Raw genomic sequence first — 8393 nt, 5'->3', positions numbered from 1 at the left:
TGGCCGGGCGCGGTGGCTCAAGCCTGTAATCCCAGCACTTTGGGAGGCCGAGGCGGGCGGATCACGAGGTCAGGAGATCGAGACCATCCTGGCTAACATGGTGAAACCCCGTCTCTACTAAAAATACAAAAAACTAGCCGGGCGTGGTGGCGGGCGCCTGTAGTCCCAGCTACTCGGAGGCTGAGGCAGGAGAATGGCGTGAACCTGGGAGGCGGAGCTTGCAGTGAGCCGAGATCGCGCCACTGCACTCCAGCCTGGGTGACACAGCGCGAGACTCCGTCTCAAAAAAAAAAAAAAAAAAAGATGTGGTCTTGCTCTGTCACCCAGCCTGGAGTGTAGTGGCACGATCATAGCTCACCGCAGCCTCAACTCTAAAGTAGATGAGACTACAGGTGCACACCACCATACCCAGCTAGAGACAGGGTCTCACTATCTTGAACTCCTGGCCTCAAGCAATCCTCCTGACTCGGCCTCCCAAAGTGCTGTCGGCCAAGGATAATCTTAGTTATTAAGATGTTTCACAAGTTTTATCTCTCAGCCATAAAGATAAACCTGAAGTTCACGATATAAGTAAATAAGATTTTAGTTATTTTCCCATGTGCAAAATTACAATTAATTTAGTGTTTGAACTGCACCTTAGATATAGGTAGTCAGGGGCCGGGCGCGGTGGCTCAAGCCTGTAATCCCAGCACTTTGGGAGGCCGAGATGGGCGGATCACGAGGTCAGGAGATCGAGACCATCCTGGCTAACATGGTGAAACCCCGTCTCTACTAAAAATACAAAAACTAGCCGGGCGAGGTGGCAGGCGCCTGTAGTCCCAGCTACTCGGGAGGCTGAGGCCGGAGAATGGCGTGAACCCGGGAGGCGGAGCTTGCAGTGAGCTGAGATCCGGCCACTGCACTCCAGCCTGGGCTACAGAGCGAGACTCCGTCTCAAAAAAAAAAAAAAAAAAAAAAAAAAAAAAAAACAAAAAACTAGCCGGGTGAGGTGGCGGGCGCCTGTAATCCCAGCTACTCAGGAGGCTGAGGCAGGAGAATGGTGTAAACCCGGAAGGCGGAGCTTGCAGTGAGCTGAGATCCGGCCACTGCACTCCAGCCCGGGCGACACAGCCAGACTCCTTCTCAAAAAAAAAAAGAGCCCAAACAGCTGAGGAAGCTCTTCATTGGAGGTTGAGCTTTGAAACAACCGATGAGAGCCTGAGGAGCCATTTTGAGCAATGGGGAACGCTCACGGACTGTGTGGTCATGAGAGATCCAAACACCAAGCGTTCCAGGGACTTTGGGTTTGTCACATATGCCACTGTGGAGGAGGTGGATGCAGCTATGAATGCAAGGCCACACAAGGTGGATGGAAGAGTTGTGGAACCGAAGAGAGCTGTCTCAAGAGAAGATTCAGACCAGGTGCCCACTTAACTGTGAAAAAGATATTTATTGGTGACATTAAAGAAGACACTGAAGAACATCACCTAAGAGATTATTTTGAACAGTGTGGGAAAATGGAAGTGATTGAAATCATGACTGACCGAGGCAGTGGCAAGAAAAGGGGCTTTGCCTTTGTAACCTTTGACGACCATGACTCTGTGGTAAGATTGTCATTCAGAAATACGATACTGTGAATGGCCACAACTGTGAAGTTAGGAAAGCCCTGTCAAAGCAAGAGATGGCCAGTGCTTCATCCAGCCAAAGAGGATGAAGTGGTTCTGGAAACTTTGGTGGTGGTTGTGGAGGTGGTTTTGGTGGGAATGACAACTTCAGTCGTGGAGGAAACTTCAGTGGTCGTGGTGGCTTTGGTGGCAGCCGTGGTGGTGGTGGATATGGTGGCAGTGGGGATGGCTATAATGGATTTGGTAACGATGGAAGCAATTTTGGAGGTGGTGGAAGCTACAATGATTTTGGCAATTACAACAATCAGTCTTCAAATTTGGACCCATGAAGGGAGGAAATTTTGGAGGCAGAAGCTCTGGCCCCTATGGCGGTGGAGGCCAATACTTTGCAAAACCACGAAACCAAGGTGGCTATGGCGGTTCCAGGAGCAGCAGTAGCTATGGCAGTGGCAGAAGATTTCAATTAGGAAACAAATCTTAGCAGGAGAGGAGAGCCAGAGAAGTGACAGGGAAGCTATAGGTTACAACAGATTTGTGAACTCAGCCAAGCACAGTGGTGGCAGGGCCTAGCTGCTACAAAGAAGACATGTTTTAGACAAATACTCATGTGTATGGGCAAAAAACTCGAGGACTGTATTTGTGACTAATTGTATAACAGGTTATTTTAGTTTCTGTTCTGTGGAAAGTGTAAAGCATTCCAACAAAGGGTTTTAATGTAGATTTTTTTTTTTTTTTGCACCCATGCTGTTGATTGCTAAATGTAATAGTCTGATTGTGATGCTGAATAAATGTCTCTTTTTTAATGTGCTGTGTAAGGGTAGTCTACTCTGAAGCCATCTTGGTAAATTTCCCCAACAGTGTGAAGTTAGAATTCCTTCAGGGTGATGCCAGGTTCTATTTGGAATTTATATATAACCTGCTTGGGTGGAGAAGCCATTGTCTTCGGAAAGCTTGGTGTAGTTGAACTGATAGTTACTGTTGTGACCTGAAGTTCACCATTAAAAGGGATTAACTAAGCAAAATCATGGAATTATTGGTTACAAAAGTGATTGTTGGCACATCCTATGCAATATATCTAAATTGAATAATGGTACCAGATAAAATTATAGATGGGAATGAAGCTTGTGTATCATCCATTATCATGTATAATCAATAAATGATTTAATTCTCTTGAAAAAAAGTGTAATGCAATATTCATAAAAATCCTAACAGAATACTTTTTAACAAAATTCAATAGGTGATTCTAAAATCCACATTGAATAAAATAATTCACAGGAGTGGCCAGGCATGCTAAACAAGAATAGTCATAGGAGCAACTTGCTTGTTTAAACATCAAAATCCACACACAAAAAGATGTAGAATTTAAGGCAGAAAGCTATTAGGATAGACATAGAATTGATAAAGAATTGGGTAAACAGTAAAGAAACAATAACGCAGGAATAACTGGGAGTTTCCTTTGTGATAAAGGTGGCACCTCAAATCAGAGAGAAAGGATAGAGTTTTCAATAATGGTTTTGGAACAAATGACTATTCAGAAAAAAATAATGCACCAAAATAAACTGTGAATATATTTAAAAGCTAAAATTCAGGCTAGGCATGGTGAATCAAGCCTATAATCCCAGCACTCTGGGAGGCGGAGGCGGGCTGATCACTTGAGGTCAGGAGTTCGAGACCAGCCTGACCAGCATGGTCATCTCTACTAAAAGTTCAAAAATTAGCCAGGCACAGTGGCAGGCACCTGTAATCCCAGCTGCTCGGGAGACTGAGGCAGGAGAACCACTTGAACCCAGGAGGCAGAGGTTGTAGTGAGCCGAGATCATGCCACTGCACTCCAGCCTGAGCGACAGAGTAAGACACCATCTCAAAAAAAAAAAAAAAGCTAAAATTTAAAAACCAAAATTATTATAGTATTAGAAGAAAATACAAAACCCTATATACAAGTTAAAGTAAAAAAAATGACAGGCAATAATTTTTTTTAGTATATTTAACAGATAGCAAAATATTCAGAATATATAGAGGCTTGCCAATAAACAAAAACTGACAACCTCATGGAAAAATAAGTAAGAAATAATACATGGCTAACAAACATACATAAAAAGATTTTAAAACTCATCAGAGGCCTGGCGCGGTGGCTCATGCCTGTAATCCCAGCACTGTGGGAGGCCGAGGCAGGTGGATCACAAAGTCAGGAGTTCGAGACCAGCCTGGTCAACATAATGAAAACTCGTCTCTACTAAAAAATACAAAGAAAAATTAGCCAGGCGTGGCGGCACGTGCCTGTAGTCCCAGCTACTTGGGAGGCTGAGGCAGGAGAATTGTTTGAATCCGGGAGGCGAAGGTTGTAGTGAGTCAAGATTGTGCCAGTGCACTCCAGCCTGGGTGACAGAGCAAAACTGTCTCAAAAATAAATAAATAAAGTAAAAAAAAAAACAAAAACCGGCCAGGCGCGATGTCTCAAGCTTGTAATCCCAGCACTTTGGGAGGCTGAGGCGAGCAGATCACGACGTCAGGAGATCGAGATCATCCTGGTTAACATGGTGAAACCCCATCTGTACTAAAAAAATACAAAAAGTTAGCCAGGCACAGTGGCAGGCGCCTGTAATCCCAGCTACTCGGGAGGCTCAGGCAGGAGAATGGTGTGAACCTGGGATGTGGAGGTTGCGGTGAGCCGAGATCCTGCCACTCCACTCCAGCCTGGGTGACAGAGCGAGACTCTGTCTCAAAAAAAAAAGCCTCATCAGAAATCAAGGAAATATGATTTTACCAATAACAGGTACAGGATCCCTAAATTTTGATATATAGATGCTAGGAGTATCATGTCTCTTAATCTCTGGGGCTCGCAGCTATGATCATCATGAAAGCCTGAAACAGCTGAAGATAATCTGTCCTGTGAAGAGATTTGCTATATGGACACTGGGGAAGAGAATTATTTCCTTATCTGGAAGTGTCTGCAAGGACTGTGTAAACATGTAACTGCTACTGGCCAGTCTTTCCTGTCACATGGAGAGATCCCACTTAAGGAACAAGCCAACACACAGCTAACAGACTGGGCATAAGAGGGGTAAGTTGGAGAGAAGAGGAGAGATGGAGAGACAGGGTTAGTAGGGTAAGAACATGGATTACAAAGACTGTGCTTTCAGTCAGGTGCGGTGGCTCATGTCTGTAATCCCAGCACTTTGGGAGGCTGAGGCTGGTGGATCACTTGAGCCCAGGAGTTTCAGACCAGCCTGACCAACATGGCTAAACCCCGACTCTAAAAAAACGCAGGTTGAGGCGGGAGGATCACCTGAGCCCAAGCGAGGAGGTTCAGGCTGCAGTGAGTCGTGATAGCACCACTGCACTGCAGCCTGGGTGAGAGTGAGACCCTATCTCAAAAAAAAAAAAAAAGAAAGAAAGGAAGAAAGAAAAGCACAAAAAGACTATACTTTCAGGGATCATTTCCATAGTTTGTTAATAGAGAAGTTTCTCTGAGCACCTGCAGCACTGAAATAGCTAACACTTGAAAAAAAACAAACAAAACGAAAAAAGAAAATTGATTACACAGTTGAATCCAACTCCAGCTCTATCGCTGAACATTTAAAGTAGGCCTCTGGCTTCCTTCTGCTTATTTTCTAACCTCTTTTCAACCCTATATAATCAGGCTTCCACTCACACTCTAGTGAATCGGTTTGGTAATGGTTAACCACCTAATTGTGAAATCCAGTGGACTTATCAGACTTCTCACCTATGTGACATTTCTCTTGAACATCCTCCAGCAGCAGAGTGGTACATTTGTTACAAATGATGGACCTCCTTTTTTTTTTTTTTTTGAGACGGAGTCTTGCTCAGTCCCCCGGGCTGGAGTGCGGTGGCGCGATCTCGGCTCACTGCAAGCTCCGCCTCCTGGGTTCACGCCATTCTCCTGCCTCAGCCTCCTGAGTAGCTGGGACTACAGGCGCCGCCACTACTCACGGCTAATTTTTTTGTATTTTTAGTAGAGACGGGGTTTCACCGTGTTAGCCAGGATGGTCTCGATCTCCTGACCTCGTGGTCCGCCCGTCTTGGCCTCCCAAAGTGCTGGGATTACAGGTGTGAGCCACCGCGCCCGCCCAATTTTTTTTTTTTTTTTTTTTTTTAAGACAGGGTCTCTCCCTCACCCAGGCTGGAGTGCAGTGGCATGATCAGGGTTCGCTGCAGCCTCGACCTCCCTGGCTCAAGCAATCCTCCTGCCTCAGCCTTCCAAGTAGCCGAGACTATAGGCACAAGCCACCATGCCCAGTTAATGTTTTTTTTTTTTTTTTTTTTTTGAGACGGAGTCTCGCTGTGTCACCCAGGCTGGAGTGCAGTGGCGCGATCTCGGCTCACTGCAAGCTCCGCCTCCCGGGTTTACGCCATTCTCCTGCCTCAGCCTCCGAGTAGCTGGGACTACAGGCGCCCGCCACCACGCCCGGCTAGTTTTTTGTATTTTTAGTAGAGACGGGGTTTCACCATGTTAGCCAGGATGGTCTCGATCTCCTGACCTCGTGATCCACCCGCCTCGGCCTCCCAAAGTGCTGGGATTACAGGGTTGAGCCACCGCGCCCGGCCGCCCAGTTAATGTTTTTTTGTTTGTTTGTTGGTGGTGGTTGTTGTTGTTGTTGTTGTTGTTGTTGTTTGAGACCGAGTCTCTCCCTGTTGCACAGGCTGGAGTGCAGTGGCTCGATCTCAGCTCACTGCAACCTCTGCCTCCCAGGCTCAGGTGATTCTCCTGCCTCAGCCTCCTGAGCAGCTGGAATTACAAGCGCCCACCACCACGCCCAGCTAATTTTTGTATTTTTAGTAGTGACAGGGTTTCACCACGTTGGCCAGGCTGGTCTTGAACTCCTGACCTCAAGTGATCCACCTGCCTCGGCCTCCTAAAGTGCTAGGATTACAGGTGTGAGCCACTGCTCAGGGCCAATTTTTGTATTTTTAGCAGAGACAGGGTTTTGCCATATTGGCCAGGCTGGTCTCGAACTCCTGGCCTCAAGTGATCCCCTCACCTTGGCCTCCCAAAGTGCTGGGATTACAGATGTGAGCCACTGCACCACGCCCTGGCTAATTTTTTTGTATTTTTTGTAGAGACAGGGTTTCCCCATGTTGCCCTGGCTGGTCAGGCGTGATTGCAGGCATGAGCCACCTTGCCTGCCTGATGAACCTACACTGACACATCATTATCATTCAAATAATATAGTTTACATTAGCCTTCACGTTTGGTGCTGGGGACATTCTATGGGTTTGGACCAATGTCTAATGGTCCAACATGAATCCACCATTATAGTATCATATATAGTTTCACTGCTCTGGAAATCCTCTATGTTCCACCCATTCATCCATCCCTCGCTCTTCACCTTTGGCAATCCCTGCTCTTTTCGCTGTCTCTGTAGTTTTACCTACAGACATGTTCCAGAATGTCATAAGTTGGAATTTTACAGCATGTAGCCTTTTTAGATTGGCCTCATTCATTTCATAACATGCATTTACATTTTTTCCATGTCTTCATGGCTTGATAGCTCATTCCTTGTGAGTGCTGAATAACACTAACTGGATGTACCACAGTTTATTGATCCATTCACCTGCTGAATGTTGCTTCTCAGTTTTGATAATTTTGAATAAAGCTGCTATAAACATCCATGTACAGGTTTTTGTGTGAACATATTTTCAACTCCTTTGGGTAAATACTAAGGAATAGGATTGTTAGATCCCATATAGTGTTATGTTTAGTTTTGTGGAGAACTGTCAAATGGTCTTCCAAAGTGGCTGCACCATTTTGCATTCCCACCAGCAATAAATGAGAAGTCGTGCTGCTCCACATTCTGCTAGCATTTGGTGGTGTCAGTGTTCTGAAGTTTAGCTATTTCATTAGGTGTAGCAGTATCTTGTTTTAATTTGCATTTTTCCTGATGACATATAGTATGGAGCACTTTTTCAGATCCTTATTTTCCATACATATGTCTTTTTTGGCAAGGTGTTTGTTGAAGTCCTTGGTTCACTTTTTAATTTTTTTTTGAGACAGGGTCTAGCTCTGTCACCTAGGCTGTAGTGGACTATAGCCTCAAACTCCCAGGCTCAAGTGATCCTCTCACCTCACTCTCCCAAGTAGCTGGGACTACAGGTACACACTACCACACCCAGCTAATTAAAAAAAAAATTTTTTTTAAGTTCTTTGTATATACTAGGTAACAGTTGCTTATCAGATATATCTTTTGCAATTTTCCCCCCAGTCTGTGGCTTGTATTTTTCTCTCAACAGTCTCTTTTGCAGAGCAGAGTTTTTGTTGTTGTTTTGAGCCAGTCTTGCTGTATCCCCCAGGCTGGAGTGCAGTGGTGGGATCTTGGCTCACTGCAATCTCCATCTTCCAGGCTCAAGTGATCCTTCCAGGCTCCAGAGTAGTTGGGACTCCAGAGTAGTTGGGATTACAAGTGCGCACCACCACATCCAGCTTTTTTTTTTTTTTTTTTTTGATGAGGAGTCTCGCTCTGTCACCAGACTGTAGTGCAGTGGCGCGATCTCCGCTCACTGCAACCTCTGCCTCCCGGGTTCAAGCAGTTCTCCTGCGTCAGCCTCCCAAGTAGCTGGGATTACAGGTGTGCGCCACCATGCCCAGCTAATTTTTTTGTATTTTTAGTAGAGACGGGGTTTCACCATGTCGGCCAGGATGGTCTCGATCTCCTGAGCTTGTGATCCACCCGCCTCGGCCTTCTAAAGTGCTGGGATTATAGACATGAGCCACTGTGCCTGGCCAGTTAATTCAGTTTTTGACTTGTTAGGATGAAGTGCCAACCTCCAAGA

At 45.7% G+C, this 8393-nt stretch overlaps 1 pseudogene; it reads left to right on the top strand.

Moving 5' to 3' along the window:
• The window catches only part of LOC112634402, a 2980-nt pseudogene extending 868 nt beyond the window's left edge, over nucleotides 1-2112 (top strand).
• The last annotated feature ends 6281 nt before the right edge of the window (nucleotides 2113-8393 follow it).

This window comes from Theropithecus gelada, chromosome 11 (genome assembly GCF_003255815.1).
Source record: "Theropithecus gelada isolate Dixy chromosome 11, Tgel_1.0, whole genome shotgun sequence".
NCBI classification, from domain to species: domain Eukaryota; kingdom Metazoa; phylum Chordata; class Mammalia; order Primates; family Cercopithecidae; genus Theropithecus; species Theropithecus gelada.
The sequence above is the reverse complement of the archived record's forward strand: the minus strand, read 5'-3'. Positions and strand labels throughout refer to the sequence as shown.